Raw genomic sequence first — 17,763 nt, 5'->3', positions numbered from 1 at the left:
GACTCCCTGTAAGTCGTAGGCACGGTGGCACCTGGCACGTGGCAGTGCCCCGTGGACGCTGCCGTCACCTCCTGTTAGACGGCCCTCAAAATTACAGTTCACTCAGAGGTGGGCGCCCCCTTTGAACAGCCGGGTAGAGGCTGGAGAGTGGGCAGGGTCTGGTGACTTCTGAGTGAGATGGAGGCTCGCTGGGTCCCAGCGGGTCAGGGGGGACCCGGTCCACGACGCCGGTTCCACGGGGAAATGTCAACACAGGGACGGCACCAGGGCAGGAACCTTGGGCCCCTTTCCCACGAGCTCAGTCTCTCCCCACGAACCCCTGCCTCTTTCGCTTGGAGGTCAGGTGGATGGAATTAAGGCCCCCCTTGCCGTAAGTCTCAGGGGAATTGGCCACACGCGCAGTATCACGGGGCGATGAGACGGCCTGGAGCGGCCTGCTGTCCCTCCGTCCCTCTGCTTGCAAGTTTCCCGCCACAGTGTTGTCCTCAGTTTCCCGGCAACTTCTCTCCTCTCACAAATCGGGAAAACTCCAGATATCGCCACTCGGCTTCTCGTTAATACCGTGCACAGGGCGTCAGGGCGTGTGGAGAGTGCTCTTCTTTCTCGTGGGGGCCAACGAAGTCTCTGGAACTCAGACTCTGGTCTTTTTGGCCACCACGTCCTGTGCAGAGGGCTGTCCTCGTCCCTCGTCAGGTCCCTTGTCCCACCAGGGGGCGCATCCCAGGTCCCGTGTCCCTCTGGGAAGCACATCCCTGCCCCCTCCCAGGAGTCAGAGGAAGGGTCCCCGGGCCTTTCTCCTTTGAGCGAGAAAGTGGGTTGGGAAGCTGGGGAAGATGTGTTTGCAGCCTCAGCCGTAACACCTCCACGTGCATCTGCTTCCCGTGGGCCTGGGCACCGGGGAGGGCTGGACGGACGAAGGCTTCTGCTCCGACACCCGGGAAGACGCCGGGGCCCTTTCTCGAGCACTTGGGTATCACGTGGGCTCAGCTCTGCAGGGTGCCGCTGACTGGGGTCTCACTCAGGCCCTGTGGGCTCTGAGAGACACCGCGGCCATCAGGGCGTCCTGTGCGGCCGTGTCGAAAACGCCCCCGTGCTCTGCACCCTAGAACGGCAGCCCCTGGAGACACAGCCGCTGCTGGGGACCAAGCGTAGGAAGACGTGCCGTCCGTGGGCAGAAGGTGGCCCACCCTTCAACGGGAGCCCTGCTTTCTGCTTGTTCCAGTGAGGTCAGGTGGGGGCCAGAAGCGAGGGTCAGCACAGGCCACTGTCGGGGTGTCGAGGGTGGGGGCTCTGGTCGCGGGGCCCCTGCCGGGAGAGAGGTTTGGGAGATGGGGCGCTGTCAGGGAGGGCAGGTGTGGATCAGCACCTGGGGGGCTGCGGAGCCCGGAGGAAAGGCCAGGCTGGGCCATGGGGAGCGGCCTGCAGGGGGCAGAGCAGCGTCCAATGAGGGAATGCCCCCTGCTGGGGTAGGAGCAGCAGGGGGTTTGAGACCCAGTTTCCCGGGGTTTGCTGTCAGCTCGGTCAGGGCTGGGTAGGGAGGGCACGGGAACGGATTTGCTGATGATTCCACACGTGGTGGAGACACTGACTGGGGATAAGGGGGTACCCTGGGTTCCACCAGAAAGGGGCTTTGCTGGTGAATGGAGAACCTCTGGCCTCATATTCGTCCAACCACCGTGTCCACTGATGCTGCCACACTCACGGAAGGAGCCCGTCAGGGCCCGTCGGGGCTGGGTTTGCTGTGCCTGCAATGCGTACAGGTCTGTGCTCATGGGGTCCCGAACGCGGGACCCGCCTGCTACTGTGCGATACGCTCAGAACCTTTCATCACTCGTGCCCAGTCCTTGAGACCAGTCTTGTGTATCCCATGACCCACAGGGGTCTGTCGGCCCCGCCGGCCACGTCCAACTTAGTGCGTTAAACTGGGCCTGAATCAGAGACAGGACGTGCCTCAGGCAAGAGGAGAAGATGGGCTTGGAAAGTGGACCCGGGCCACCTGCTAAGGTCCCGTGCTGTGACTGCCCTCAGGACGCTGTCCTGACAGGGCCTGGCCAGAAGTCAGACTCACCTGCTGCCTTCTCTCCGATTCGTAGCCATTCCAGAGCGCGTGAAATGCTTGTTTGCACACAGAGCTCTGGGACCCGGCGACACGTGAGCATTTATCACCTGCGGTACTTTGAGTGCGTCCCGCACAGCGTCCGGACGGCTGACACGGAACACCGAGGACTCGGGGGCCAGCCAGGCGTCGAGTCCTGTCCAAGCAGCTTGGGCCCCGCTACCGTCACAGGCCGCCTGGCCGCTGGAGCACCTGCTGGAGTTCTCTGGCACCAGCCGTCCTGGCTGGCCTGGGGCTGAACGGGTTCCCAGATGGGGGACTTTCAGTGCTAAAACCGAGAGCATTTTATATTTACACACACACACACACACACACACACACGTGTAGATACGCCTATACACACGCGAACATGTCTGCATTCACATGTACACACATATACACACGTTTGTACACACGTATGCTCACATGCGTACATCTGTCTATACACACACATCTGCACATGTGTGTGCACGTACACACACAAACATGGACATTTATGCACATGTGTATGTGTGTACATACACATACATGCACGTGCACATGTACATTTGTATACACACATATATACCAATATACACACAGAAGCATGTACATACATACACAAATGTGCATGCAGGCATGCACAGATACACTTGTGTTTTTCAACGCGGGACTTGAACTCAGGACCCCGAGATCAAGACCTGAGCTGAGATCAAAGTTGGACGCTTAACTGACCGAGCCACCCAGGTGCCTCCAGATACACATTTTTTAAAGGCATCCAACACTCTGCTTTCCAATGTGTGCGTTTTTCTCCTCTTCACGTAGAGAGCTGAGCGGGTCTCTCGTGTGCCTGGGCGGCATGAGTAAAGGACACGAAACCGCGTGGGCTTCGCCGGCTGCCTGCGCCGTGCGCTAGGGTCTCGGCGTGCGTGGGGAAGGCTCTCGATTAGCGTTGAGGTTTCGCCATCTGAGAGCCCGCGGAACCCGAGCGTGGGAGCCCCTGGTGTCCTCACAGAATGGCAGAGCTGGATGGAGCACGCTAGACGCGCGGGGCCCTCGCTGCCATTTTGCACAAAGCCGGGCTCCCGGGTCCTCTGTGTGTGGTTGCCCAGAGTGGGACCGCCCCGCGTCTCTCACTTGGCTGCTTCTCTCCATGTGCAGTGGCTTCTGCTCTCTTTGCAAAATGCCGTCTCTTCCCTGAAGTTACATCGTTGAGCGAATTAAGATCTACTCTGACTCAAACACCGAATCCTGCTCCCGCCTCCCCCCTTGACTAGACTAGTAAATAAGGCCAGGACGCCGCTCACCAGCACCGAAAATAATTGTCATGCACCTGACATGCCAAGGGTCACATGTCCGCTAAGTGGTCCGTGAATCTGACTTTCCTCCCTGTCAGCCATTTAAGTTCTTGGCGTGTTTTAAAATCTTTTTTCCTCCTTTCCCATCTTCCTGAATTGTACCCTGGCCTAATTTGTAAGAAAAATGTGCTTTGAACTTTTATCTAAGGTATTGGAGAATAAGCTACCTTTTCTTCTTGATAAGCTCACATCCGTTTCCTTTTCTTCAAATCTTGAATTGCTGATTTTTTTTCCTTTGTTTCTTAAAGAAACAGTAAGGTCTAAAAAGACCTTCCAAATGCACGCTATGAAAAGTACTGTAGGGGAGGGGGATTAATAATTTTATTATTGGAAAACGAAAGCTCTTTCTTCTTACCGGAATTTGCAGTTTTCTGGTGCTAGTGGAAAACGTATCTGAGAGCATTGATTCAGCTGCTGTTTCCTGCGACTCTTGTGGTTGTCTTCAAGAACTGTGGGAAGGGGTCCAGTTAGCATTTCAAGCCCCCCCCCCCCCACCTCACTGGTAGGACCCTTCGGTCCCTCTGAGAGCCCAGGACAGTGGAAACCAGTATGACAACAGGGGGCGTGAATCACAGTAAGTCTCTGGGTGGGACCCGGCCAGGCTCATGCAGTAGGGAGAAAAGTGAGTCCTCACCCCTGGGTAGGCTCAGACCTGGGCGCTGGAGGTGGGAATGGGGACAAGGGTCAGGGAGAAAGGTGGCATCAGACCCGTGTGCAAAAAATACCGCCGTAGAGAGTCGGGTCTTCAAATTCTGATAGAGTGATGGGCCGTCGGTCTCCACCGTCACCTCCTGGCCACCTACGTGGTGAGAAGGGGCGGAGAGGGAGCCGAGGGGCGAAGGGCGTGTGAGTGCGTGTGTCTGTGTGCCTGCGTACTCACCCGTGTGCAGCGAGGCCTCGTCAAGAGCACTTGAGCGAGGAACCACAGATTCTCTCCGGGAGCGATTTCCAACGTCATGAAATTGTTTTGTGAATTGGGATATTCAGTGTTTTAGCACTAGGAAACTGTAGCACGTGGGAGCACCCTCTCTGGGGGCCGGTCTACACACGGTAAAGGGTCGTATGCGCCATAGAAACCAAGGGCTACACCTATTTCTTAGCGAACTCCAGGCTTCACGATTTCTCTGTGTCCATTAGTGAGATCTTTTCTTTCAAACCTGAGCGTGTTCAGGCTACACTTACCACCCATTCTCGCACATATTTATACCAAGTGGTTTCCACAGCATCTCTCAAGGGGCTTTTAGAAAATGCTCATTTTACTGTCTAAGGAAAATGTGAGTTGGCAGTAAAGACGTTACACCGAAAGGAAAAGTTGGCGTGTTTTTCTGTCACGAAAGGCCTGCCCAGAATGCCAATTAATCACGCAACACCTCCTGATTTCAAAACGTATTACAAGCCTACAGTAACTAAGACAGTATGGTACTGGGATAGACACAGACACGTAGGCCGGTGGAGCACAACAGAGAGCCCAGAAATAACCCCACACGTATATGGCCACCCCATCTTCCATAAGGGAGCCAGGAACACACAATAGGAGGACAGTGCCTTCAGGAATTGGTGGCAGGACCTTATCTTACACCACACACGAAAACCAGCTCAAAATGGGTCAAGATTTAAATATGAGACCTGAATCTATAGCATTCCTAGACGAAAACATAGGGAAAGATCTTCATGACTCCCAGTCTGGTGATGATTTCTTGGATATGAAGCCAGAAGTGCAAGGATTGAAAACAGAAACAGGCACGTGCATGGCACGGCCAGCTGGAAAGGAAGCGGTCTGGGGAGCAGAAGGCCAGCAGAAAGGAAGCGGTCTGGGGAGCGGAGGGCCAGAGGAAAGGAAGCGGTCTGGGGAGGAAAAGGCCAGCGGAAAGGAAGCGGTCTGGGGAGCGGAAGGCCAGCGGAAAGGAAGCGGTCTGGGGAGGAAAAGGCCAGCGGAAAGGAAGCGGTCTGGGGAGCAGAAGGCCAGCAGAAAGGAAACGGTGTGGGGAGGAAAAGGCCAGAGGAAAGGAAGCGGTCTGGGGAGGAAAAGGCCAGCGGAAAGGAAGCGGTCTGGGGAGGAAAAGGCCAGCGGAAAGGAAGCGGTCTGGGGAGCGGAAGGCCAGAGGAAAAGAAGCAGTCTGGGGAGCAGAGGGCCAGAGGAAAGGAAGTGATCTGGGGAGTGGAAGGCCAGCAGAAAGGAAGCTGTCTGGGGAGCGAAAGGCAGCCTCCAGGATGGGAGGAGAGATTCACGAAGCAACATCAGACAAGGGGTTAACGTCCAAAGTACATAAGGACTTCCTACAACTCACAAGCACACACACAAAAAGAGTAACCTGATTTTAAAACGGTGAAGAGACTCAGGACTTGGGTAGATACTTCGTCCAAGAAAACGTCCAAATGGCCGGCAGGCCAATGAAAAGGTGCTCGGCCTCACTCTTCCTCAGGAGACGCACCCGGTCGGGGTGGCTGGCGTGAAGGACGGCACACGACAGGCGCTGGCGAGGATGTGGAGGAAAGGGAGCCGCGTGCAGCGTTGGCCAGAGTGCAGAATGGTGCAAACTACGGAGATTTCTCAAGAAACCGCATTAGAACTGTCATATGATGTAGCCATCCCACTTCGGGGTGTTTATCCAGAAGAACTGAAGTCGGGATGTGGAAGAGCCGTCTCGTCTCCCACGTTCGCTGCAGCGCTGCTTGCCCGAGCCACGATGTGGAGAGGTCGGCGTCCATCCGTGGACGAGTGGACAAAGAGGACGTGGCCCGTGCACACGACGGCATGCTGTTCCGCCCACAAAAAGGGCTGGAGCCCTGCAGCGTGTGACAACATGCCGTGTGCCAAGTGAAGTGAGCCAGTCCGGAGACACGGCTGCCCGAGCCCGCTCACGTGAGAGGCATCTGGAGTCGTCCGGCTCGGCGAAGCGGAGAGTACGACGGCGGAGGAGGGGGATGTGAGGAGGCACCAGGCGCGGGGCGCGGAGCCCGGTTGGGCGGGCCGAGTAAGCGCCGGACCCAGGCCTGGAGGCTGGAGCCCAGACGAGACGGCACTGACACGTGCAGCAAGAGGGCAGGTCTCAGGTGAGGGCCCTTGCCACGCGCAAGAGCCGGGGGACGAGAGCAGTCAGAGGAAACCACGCCGCCTGCCTGGAGGTGGAGACGCGAGCCACAGACCGAGAGACCACCCCTGGAGGCTGAGGGGGTGCGTGCCGCAGGCACCGTGACCGCAGCCCGGCAGATCCGTTTTGTACCTCCCCCCTCCAAAGCGATACGAGAGCAAATTTGGGTTATTTTTAGCCACAAAAAAAATGGTGCAAGTTCCGCCGAGGCCACACGGGTGTGGAGGGATCCCATGAGGCCCCGGACCGAATGCTCCCCCGCGTCTCTGCTTCCCGCCTAGGCCGGTGGTTTCCTTTCTGTCCCAGGTGACGCAGACGCGTGCTTCTCGAGCTGTTCAGCCGCCCCCACACCTCCAGTGACAGTCCCCAAACATCATGAGCGATACAGAGTATCAGGTCCATCGGATGCTCCCCAGAGTAACTGTGGGCTCTTCTGTAAGACGGTTGCCCTCCTTCTTCCAAGATGAGATTTGTTTTCAAGCAGCCTAAAAAGTACTCGTTTCTTATGACACCCTACCCCCCGCAGATTCTCAGCCCAGTGCGACAGAAATGGGGTTTGTGCTCTGTTTTCACGTGGAGTTTGCATTTAAAAAACTCTGTGCCGCTGCACCCACGGGGGGCATAACATCTCCCTCAAGTGGATCAGCGAATAACTCTCGTGACACGTCCTCACGGCGGAAAAAGCCTGACGAAGAAGTCACCGCAGTTCTTTCTGAGACGGGAGCGGTGTTCCGTAAGCAACGGCGGTCGTTCCGAATCGCCCCGAACGGGACGGTCCGAGGGTCCCCGAGGAGGTGCTGAGCAGAACGGCCCTGCCCTCGGTTCAGGACCCGTGTGGACCGAGAGCTCCCGGAGCACAGGTCAGGTGCACAGACTGCGTTCTGACAGCCGGTGAGCACCCCTTCGAGGAGCAAACCGCGAACCGGCCGTTCAAACGTTGAACATCCCTCTCTCTTTACCAAGGCATCGACTGAGCTCTAGGTGAGCAAGGCGTAAGAGCTGAAGAAGGAAAACCTGTTTCCACAGAAGTCTCCGCCCGGGGCTCCCGCGTGAGCGGCTCTGCACGTCTGTGCTGAGGGCGGGGGACGCTCCCGGCGAGCCCCGTCTCGTCGTGGGGCTCAGGTTGCGAGGAAGCAGACCAGGCTCAGAGGGGGCGTGAAGGAAGGTGCCGGCCGCAGGCGGCTCCAAGCTGCGCAGGGGTGAGGAGAGGAAGCCCGCTGGGGAAAGGTGGGGGGAGAGAACGCAGAGCCGAGTTGGGGCCCGTGGGGGTGGGCGTGGCTGGCGACCAGAGTGAAGAGCGGCCAGGAGCGGGGGGCACCAGAGGGCCTCGGACTGTGCGACTCGCAACACGGGGAGCCGACAGGGGTGTTCGGGCCGCAGAGGGCGAGCCTGAGATGATGATTTCAGATGGTCCCTGCGATCGCTGCGGGGGAGGGGCTGCGGGAAGCAGGAGGCCCGCGGGGAGACGGGCGGCGGTGACCGTAGCCCCAGGACGGTGTTGTGCACAGATGTGGGGGACGAGTACGTGTGTGCTTGGAGTGTGGAGGTCGGCCCAGGGGCAGGAGAACCGGAAGCCCCCGGGTGGTTCTGGAAGGGCCTGGCCAGGCACATTCGGGATGTTCTCAGAAACTCTGGGCCTGGTGGAGGGACTCAGGCTGGAGGTGTCCGCGTGGAGGTCATGTGTACTGGGGTGGGGGGGGGGGTCGGGGAGGTGGTCTCGAGACGGTGAGGGAGAGACTGAAACCCAGGCATCAGGCGCCAGGAGCAGCCTTGGCGACACCTGGGGTGTGAGCCCTCTGACCCGGGGGTGGCTCCTGACACCCGGCCCTCCGCGGGACGCCTCTCCCTGCACCACGAGCACGCAGCAGGTACACCTTTGGGCCGTCCTTGCGGGCTGGTCCACAGCCCCTGACCCTCCTGCTGCCCCCACAGACCTGCTCTCCACGGTCCCCCAGAGCAGGTGCGGTGGGCCCGGAGGTGCAGGCGACAACTAGAAGACCCCTGAGGCCACACGCGCAGAGGGCGTCCAGGCCCCCAGGTTCCCCGCCCCACGGAGGCCTCTTTGGCTCCCTCAGGATGCACTGTGAGGCTGTGTCCCTGCCCAGGGAGGGGCAGGCACGAGTCTGTGTCTGTGCAGCGTTCACGGCCCCGGGAGCCCACCCCTGTCCGCGCAGGAGCAGAACCCCGAATGGGACCCCAGCTGCCCCCTCTCCCACAGCGCACGTCCCGTGCTGGACTCCCCGCGCGTCTCCCACACCATCGGCCGGCCGTGCGCATCGAGCCATCACAGGCCTCGAGGTGGGGACGGGCATCCAGGTTCCCCACAGGAACCACGCTCGGGATGCTGGCGACAATGCCCGATGAGCCACACCTGAAGGGCTAGTCCCGTGTCGGAGAAGGAGGGGAAGGCGCCGGAGCTCCAGGGCCAGGGCAGCACTGTCCCGGGACGCGTGGGCAAGGAAGGGGGTGTGTGCAGAGAAGGGAGCACGGGGAGAGCCGAGTGGGGCCGGCAGAGGAGCCCCAGGCAGTCTCCTCGTCGGGCCCCAGGCAGGCAGACCCGGCCCATCTCCCCGAACGGCATTTCACAGAGGAGCTGGCGAGCCGGCCACGGAAACCCACTGTCTGAGACGTGGGACCGGACAAACGGCAGGGGGCGGTCACGGGCTGAAGGACCAGAAGGACTGGAGGTCACCGTCTGGTCGCATCTCTGGACATCGGGGCCGGGGGGAGGGTGTGGGGCGTGCCCTCAGCCGCGTGGACGGCCTGGACGGCTGCGTTCTCAGGAGAGGGACTCGAGACAGGGACGCACACAGTAGGAAGACGCGACTCCCCCGAGGAGCAGACGTGCCCAGAGGGCAGCAGGGCGACAGCACACAGCACTCAGCCCCCGACAGTCCGCTGACCAGACTCCCCGTCTGCAGGAGCACAGAACAGAGAAGCGTCTGTCATACTTATTTTTATATAAGTTTATTTATTTATTCTTTTTTTTTTTTCAACGTTTTTTATTTATTTTTGGGACAGAGAGAGACAGAGCATGAACGGGGGAGGGGCAGAGAGAGAGGGAGACACAGAATCGGAAACAGGCTCCAGGCTCCGAGCCATCAGCCCAGAGCCCGACGCGGGGCTCGAACTCACGGACCGCGAGATCGTGACCTGGCTGAAGTTGGACGCTTAACCGACTGCGCCACCCAGGCGCCCCTATTTTTTTATTCTTGAGAGAGAGAAAGAGGGAGTGAGAGGACGAGGGGCAGAGAGAGAGGGAGAGAGAATCCCAAGCAGGCTCTACACTGTCAGCGTGGAGCCCCACATGGGGCTCGAACCCACAAACCATGAGATCGTGACCGGAGCCGAGACAGAGTCGGACGCTCAACCAACTGAGCCACCGAGGCGCCCCTGCGTCTGTCATACTTCGTCGCCCGATCGTTTCCGTCTCAGCAATCAGGAAGGACATAATCACTACAGTGAGCGTGGAGTTCTAATTACAGGGGCAGATGTGTCTGCACAGCGTCACTAAGAGGAGGGACGGGCTTTGCAAGGAGATGGAACCAGGAGTGATGTGCGTGTGTGCAGGCGTGTGAGGAGGCACCACCGACCGTGTCGCAGAGACGGGACACGGGAGAGCCAGCGTGGTGGCCACATATTTAGTCCGAGGGCACGAGAGTCTGCCTCCTGGAGGTGGCAGGTCACAAGTTTATCTCAGAGGCAACTTCCCATTCCAAAGACAGGAAGGTAATTCTGAAGAACAGGCAGGGAGGACAGACCTCGGGTCCCAGGAAAGACAGGCACAGTCCCAAGGTCTCGGGTGTGGGAGCTGGGGTGGCCCTGAAGGTTTGGGGGGTCCCCAGAATGGTGTTCTCAATATGACAGCACGGAGGACACCAGTGAGGGTGGAGACGAAAGAACCGAAGAAGCAGGGACACGGAGAAACGTTTCTAAGTAAAGGTGAATAAGCCGGCTCCCCAGCTGTGCCGGTGAATAAGGTGGCTCCCCTGGCTGTGCTCCTGGAGTGGGGGTCTGGGGGGGGACACTGCCGGATGGAAACCTCCTGCCACCGAGTCCGGCACAGCTGAGGGTCCGGCTGCGGGCAGCGCCCCTGTTCCCGGTCAGGGCCCGGAAGCCCATCCCACAGGCTCCCCCTCCCCACGATTCCAGCAGGACTGTCTGGCACGGCCTCGTGGGGATGGGGTGGGAGGCAACGGGCACCGGAAGGGGTGAGGAAGGGAGACGGCTCCGTGCACGCCTCCCCTGAAAAGCCTCCTCTGCTCCGTCGTACAGGGACCCTCCTCTGTGATGCAAGCCGGGTCTGGGGTCGGCGTCTCGGGGATGGGGCCAGGGTCCCTCTCCTGAGAGTGAGGAGCGAGGTCGATCCTGCTGCACCTGCCCACAGGTGGACGCCCAAGTGCGCTTGAGAGCCGCGTGGAAGCACCAAAACTCTGTGGTCAGAGCAAGAAAGGAGCAGAGAGACGCCTGCCCCCAGAGGCGTGCACGCGACACGTGCCCAGGGAGACGGCACGACTCGGCTCCCTCTCTTCTGCCAGGAAAACGAGGATCGCAGAGGGCAGAGCACGGCGACAGGTCACGGACGTCTGTGGACAGACAGGTGGACAGACGAGCCCAGGGCTCCTGTCCCACGGGAGCAGGACTCGCAGGACTGAGACAACCCCCTGACAAAATATGGGAACTGTTCTCGGTGATGTTTCAGAAACGGGAGAGGGAGGGTGCTGCTCAGAGACAGACACCAGTGAGGGCTGTTTTCAAGAGCACGGAGTTTGGAAAACCACACCTGAAGGCCTCGAGCCAACAGGCGAGCGGTGAAACCGGGCGTCTCAAGGGGGCGGGTGAGGCCCTGGAAAGAACCGGGTGAGAAGAGGCGCCCACGCGGGTTCACCGGGTCTAAGTCACGCGAGGCTCATTCCCTCGTTCTCAAGTTCAGATGATACCCCTCCGACGTTGGACGTTCAGAAGACGCTCTCCGGATCTACCGTATTCTGGAGGGAAGCAAAGTCACGGGTACGGTTACGCAGACTTGCGGACGGTTGAGTAGCGGAAGGGTCCCAGGCAGGGGCTGATGTCAGCAGGTGGGCTTTCCCGTGGGCGTGCTGCAGGGCCGGCCTCTGTAACCATTTTATCAGGGACACAGATGAAAATGTAGGAAGTGTGTACCGTCGGCCACTCCTCTTAAGAAAAGAGACGTGAAATCAGACTCCCGGAAGATCCTGAACCAAGGAACGGAAACCAAAGGCGCTCTCCCAGTGCCCCTCCCTGGCCCCCGCCCGGCCAGTGTCCGGTGTCCGGTGTCCGGTGTGCCCGACTGGCCGCACACTTCCCGCCCCAAAGCCCAGCCTCGCTCACCCCAGTCCCACGGCGCCTCCGGCTGCTCTCTGCTGCCCCCTCCTGCCTGGACCGTGGAGCGACTCTGTCCATAGAGTCGCTTGTCCCACAGGGGACGATCCCACGCCACGGTGCCATTAGCTGATGGCCCGGCAGCCTGTCCCCGCGCAGGGGGCACCACACACGGTCACCTTGTTAGCAGCAAGGCCACGGCTCTGCTTCCTGAGAAGCAACCTTAACGTTGGCTATGAGTCTGCAGTAAGATGCTCTTTGGGGCTGATTTTAGGTTTTTCAGTGATTTTAGGCTAATTCAGTGTCACACATTTAATTTCATTCCGAAGGCTTCACTCGTCCTCATATTCCACAGAAACTGTAGGATGGGACACTCTTTGGGTTTTTTTTCTTTTATTGTTATTACGAGTCCACGGCGGTACAGCCACGGCCGGCGGTGAGGGTTGGGATTTGGGTGTTCTTACACCCCAAGCACGTTGACTCGAGCAATAGCCCCTTGTCCATCCCCCTCCCATGACGTGTCCTGTCACTGATCTACGGATTCGTCTGGACCGTGGCCACAACATCCTCTGGGTCGTTTCTTACTCCGCAAGATCATTCCAGTTTGACCGCGTCCCTACTCCGACTAGATTCTTCGTCGGTTTTTAAATTGCAGTATAATCACCATGCGGTGTTAGCGTTACATTAGTTTCAGGTGTACAAATTGGTGATTCAACACGTCCGTACATCACCCGGTGCTCATCTCGGACGAGTGCCCTCCTTAGTCCCCATCACCTGTTTCACCTGCTGCCCCTCCCACCTCCCCTCTGGTGACCGGCAGTTTGTTTCTCTAGAGTTAAGAGTCTGGTTTTTGTCTCTTTTTTCCCTTGTTTGTCCATTTGTTTTGTTTCTTAAATTCCACACGAGTGAAATCATACGCTGTTCGTCTTTCTCTGGCTGACTTGATTCACTCAGTACAATACACTCCGGATCCTTCCACGTCATTGCAAATGGCAAGATTTCATTCCATTTTTTACGGCTGAGTAAAAACCTACTGTATAGAAGCCACATCCTCTGTATCCACTTATCAGTCAGTGGACACTTGGGCTATTTCCATAGATTGACAGTTGTCAATGCTGCAATAGACATACGGGTGCATATACCTTTTTGAATTAGTGTTTTCATATTCTTTGGATAAATACCCAGTTAGTGCAATTGCTGGGTCGTAGGGTCGTTCTACTTTTAGCTTCTTGAGGACCCTCCACACTGTTGTCCGCGGTGGCTGCACCAGTTTGCGTGCCCACCAACGGGCTCCCCTTTCTCCTCCTCACCAACCCCTGTTGGTTCTTGCGGTTTTGGTATTAGCCATTCTGACAGGTGTGGGGTGGTATCTCACCGTGGTTTTGATTTGTCTTTCCCTGACGCTGAGTGACGTTGAGCGTCTTTTCGTGTGTCCATTGACCACCTGGATGTCTTCTTTAGAAAAGTGTCCGTTCACGTATAGTTTTTTCCTTTTGGGAGCAAGATTACGTCTGACACTTCTCTGCCCTTCCGGGAGCAGGGACAGTGACTTCCACATCTGAGTGTTTGATAAACCATCCCAACTGACTCGGGGCCACCGGGGCTGGGTCCCGTGTTCCCCTGTAGGGCAGCGGCACTGTGAGTGAGTGAGCGCGAACGGCCTTGGCTGATGTTCTACAGGTGGTGGTGCTGTCCCGGTAAAGCGTGGGAGCCGTCGGCGAATGGAACGATCCGCTTGGGGCGCCCGTCGATAGGAAAGTCCGTGGGGAAGAGAAGAGCCGTGACCCTTGCCGTCAGCTCTCGCTCCGCCCTGAACCTAATGTGCGTGTTTATGTCATTTTGGTGGAAAATTGACGGGGTTTGCCAGGCCCCCTGATTTGCATGGAAGCTTTATCCACAGGCCCAGGATGTATGCATTTATTTCCTCTTGCGCTGTGTTGGGAACTTTTCTCCAGCCAGGCCGGCTGAGGTGTGAGCCCATGTGGCTTCATCCAGAGCCGCCCCTTTGCAGTCTACCCTCTGTCACCAAGCTGTCACACGAGGCAGCAGACCTTCCAGCATCCAGGCACTCTGCTCCGTTCAAAGCCATTGTGCCTCCAGGCACTCCCTCCTCCTGTAGGCACATGGGCAGTTTTCAGGAGGGCAAAAGGGCAGGGGACCTTCACGGAGAGGCTGGCCTCCGCCTCCAGCCTCCGCCCCCGGCCCCCACCCCCAGCCTCTGCCTCCAGCCTCCATCCCCGGCCCCCACCCCTGGCCTCCGCCCCAGCTTCCGCCTCCAGCCCTGCCTTCTTTGTGTCCCTGCATCTTGGCTGTTTGAGCATCAGCAACAACCCTGCTGAGAGCTGCATGTCCTTTGTCCTTTGCCCTTTGCCCTTTGCCCTTTGCCCTGGGCAGGTGAGTCATCTGGAAGCCTTGCCCAGTCAGGTCTCACTGATTTCTCAGGGGCAATGACAGGGGCCTCTGGGCCTCTCGCCCTTGTGACTGGGACGGCTGATAGTCCCAGTCCCTCGATCTGGTCGCCAGCTGGGTGGGTAGGGCCTGCGTAAGACTGAGCCTCTCTCCCCGAGGGATCCCCGGATCCTCACCCCTGGGAGCCCTCACCGACTCCCGAGGGATCAGGCAGCCACCAGGGCAGGGACGCGTTGACTCGGCGGCCAAGGGAGCCTGGCACCTGGCTGTCCAACGGCGTGCGTGCTGATCACAGGGAGGGGGTGGGTCAGGGCACCTGGCCTTGGTGGAAAGCCCTGGAAGGAGCCTGGACCAGAGAGGGGCAGCTCTTCCCACCTGAGGAAGAACGATCATTCTCACGTAACTTGTGCCTCAGCCCCGGGGCTGTGGGAAGCAGACACTGAGCTCCTGACTGGTTGAGTCTTAATTTGGGAGAAGGGAGGCCAGAGACCCCTGCTGTGGATGGAAGCTGTGGTCTCGTGTAGGAAAATGCACAGGTGACAGCTTCCCGTCCCTGGACGAGGACCCCCCCTTTCTGGAGTGAGGGGAGGAGTCCGTGTCCTCTGATTATCCCGCACAGAGAGAGGCGGCCACGATCTGGCCGCCTGGGCTGTGGTTAGAACTGTGCGAGCAGGGCCGGAGACAGGCCGGTCGGGCCCCTGGAGCTGGCCGCCTCGCACTCTGGCCTGGGCGTCGCTGGGGCTCCAGGCCTCGGGCCCCGCAGCACCGTCCACATCCGCCCGCCGGCCTGGAAATGCTCCACAGGAAGACGGCAGGGTGTGTGTGTGACGTCAGTCTCCCTGTGATGTCTCAGAGCCGTTTGTGCTGGCAAAGGTCACAGAGGAAGAAAGGTGAGGCGATACTGCGCTGGTGAGGCAGAAGCAGGAGTCACCAAAAGTCCCCTGTTTTCGGGCAGAGTGTCTTCAGGCTCCCTGGGCTGCTTTGGAGGAAATCGCATGATAAAAAATATAAAAAGCATCGGGCGTCACTTTTTCCCGTTTGTGGTTTCACTGTGTGTTCGTACAAGCAGGGAGGACGTGAAATCCCAACGTATAAACAGGGCAGGGAGACAGCTGGAGCCCTGGTCCCATTGTGTCGTTGTGCCTTGCGCTCAGAGGGGAGCCCGTCTCCACACTTGAGCAGAGCCGCGGGGCCTCACAGAGCAGGGCAGGGTGCAGCGGGCTCGTCGGGGGACCCTGCCGACGGGGACACTGCCACTATGCCTGGGAAGCTGGTGCCGGGCAGGGGGTTGGGGGCGTGGGTGCACGGGGGAGGGGGGAATTCACGGGCAGGGAGGTGTGAGCTCGTTTGGTGAGGGCCCTAGACACCGCCAGCCTGTCCCCTCACCACCAACCATGTCACAAGCTGTCAGTCCCCTGGTGGTGTTGCTCGGCGGGAGGGCCCTGAGGGCAGGCCCCCACGGGGGGGTCTCTGCTCCCCCTCCAGACATGACTGTGATCTGTCGCCCATTTCAGCCGGGAGGGGCGCTCCCGAGAACACGCACAATCCGACCATGGCTGGGCAACCCCTCGATCCCGTCCTGCCCGAGATTTCTGTGTTTCTCTGATCCTCGTCCCTCTGAACAATCTCAAGAGTGAAACCACACCTCCAGAAACACAGCTATCTCATGCTGGCACGGCAGGGGAGCCCACGGAGCCCCCCAAAATAACATGGCATCAACCACCATCCTTGACGTGGACGCTGATGTCTGCAATCTCATGTAGCGATTACACTTCTCCGGAAAACCTGCAGTTGATTTTCATCCGTGACGTTCACTCTTAGGGAGAATAACGTGTTTGCTGTTTTCAGCTCGATGGCTGTCCCCACGCCCACCCGGAGAGCGGGTCACAGACAGCACTACCCCCCAAGCGGCACGCCGCAGAGGGGCTCCGTTAAACTGGAGGGGAAACCCCGCAGCATATGTAGAAAGTTTGTCCCGTTTATCTGCCTCATCACTGTTGATTAATCCTAAACCCAGGTCCCTAGCCTCAGCTTTAGAAAAAAGAGGTGGGTTTTAAAACTGCGTCCGTGGCCGTGGGAGCGCGGCAGAGAAATCGGTCCGCCCCAGCGGGGCTCCGCGGTTGGAGCTGAGCGTGCAGTGATTCCTTACGTGACATTACTGGCGATGCCTTAAAACATCGAGCTCATGAGTAAGTGCCCAAGCTTGTGCCGTTTGGTGAAGGCACAGGTCCCAGTGGTCTCCAGACCCGCTGGCTCTCCTTGCTGGGAGGTCACACCCTGTGCTGGCAGGGAGCACCCTGCCACGGGAGCCACAGCACACCCGACGTGGGGCAGAGAGGTCTCACTGCCACGTGGCTCCCAGGAGAGATGTGTATCCATCCATGTGAACACCGCTTGGTGAGCGCCTCAGGTCCCCGAGGCCCTGCCCCAGCTGGTGGCCAGGGCGGGGAGGGACACAGAGACCTCACAGCTACCCGGGCTGGGCCCCCGGGGAGGATGGTCTGCTCCTGGTCCGCACACAGCAGCCCTCTGGTCCCTCGCTCTCCCCATCTACGCACAGCCCAGAGGGAGGGGACGTCACCGATCTCTGGGTAGGTGAAGGTCAAGGGAATAGCCGAGGACTCTTCGCCAGATCTGGTCCCTTGCACGGCACTTCTGAGCCCCTTCCTCAGCTCGGGGCCCTGGGTGGGGGCAGGGGGAGGGGTCTTGGTGCCAGTCTCCAGGCCCTGCAGAAGTCAAGAGAGGAGCAAGCCATTGCCAGGAACCACTCCATCGAGGACAGGGAATAAGGGCCCCTCAAGGCCGGAAAGTGCCCAACTGGGAAGGTGACAGATGGAGGGCCTCTTGGATGCCAGGCTTCTTTGGAAAGAGCAGACCCCTGAGAAAGATGGCCCAGAGGCAGAAAATGCCGACAGTAGTCATTTGTATTTTCTGCGGAGAAGCAAGAGTGGTGTAAGTTCTGAGCAAGGTTGGAGCTGAAACTCTTTCTCTTACCAAATTACCATAAAAGCCAAGAGGAGGGGCGCCCGGGGGGGCTCAGTCGGTTGAGCGGCCAGCTTCGGCTCAGGTCATGATCTCGTGGGTTCGAGCCCCACGTCGGGCTCTGTGCTGACAGCTCAGAGCCTGGAGCTGCTTCAGATTCTGTGTCTCCCTCTCTCTGCCCCTCCCCTGCTCGCTCTCTCTCTCTCTCTCTCTCTCTCTCTCACAAAAACAAATAAACATTAAAAAAAATTTTTTTTAAAGCCAAGAGGAAGCTCGTGGTTAAAAGGGCGATTTGGGGAAAATAAGCAAGCCTGAGGGGCTGCCTTCGTTTTGAGCCTGTGAGCTGTGGCCAGTGCTGGGGGAGGAGGTCCCCACGCAGCGGGAGGATGACTTCGGTGGGCAGCCCTGGGGCCGCCTCCCCTGCACGGGGGCACGTGCCTTGAAGAGCAGCACGTGACGAGCTCACCTCTGGCCACGCAAGCCCTGACCTCACGGCCGTGTCCCC

General features: G+C 58.9%; 1 protein-coding gene across 10 annotated transcripts in view; it reads left to right on the top strand.

Annotated features, from left to right (window-relative positions):
• The window catches only part of PTPRN2 (protein tyrosine phosphatase receptor type N2), an 811,978-nt gene that overhangs the window by 598,506 nt on the left and 195,709 nt on the right, over window positions 1-17,763 (top strand). The window lies entirely within an intron of this gene.

Source organism: Panthera leo, chromosome A2 (genome assembly GCF_018350215.1).
Source record: "Panthera leo isolate Ple1 chromosome A2, P.leo_Ple1_pat1.1, whole genome shotgun sequence".
Taxonomy (NCBI): domain Eukaryota; kingdom Metazoa; phylum Chordata; class Mammalia; order Carnivora; family Felidae; genus Panthera; species Panthera leo.
The sequence above is the reverse complement of the archived record's forward strand: the minus strand, read 5'-3'. Positions and strand labels throughout refer to the sequence as shown.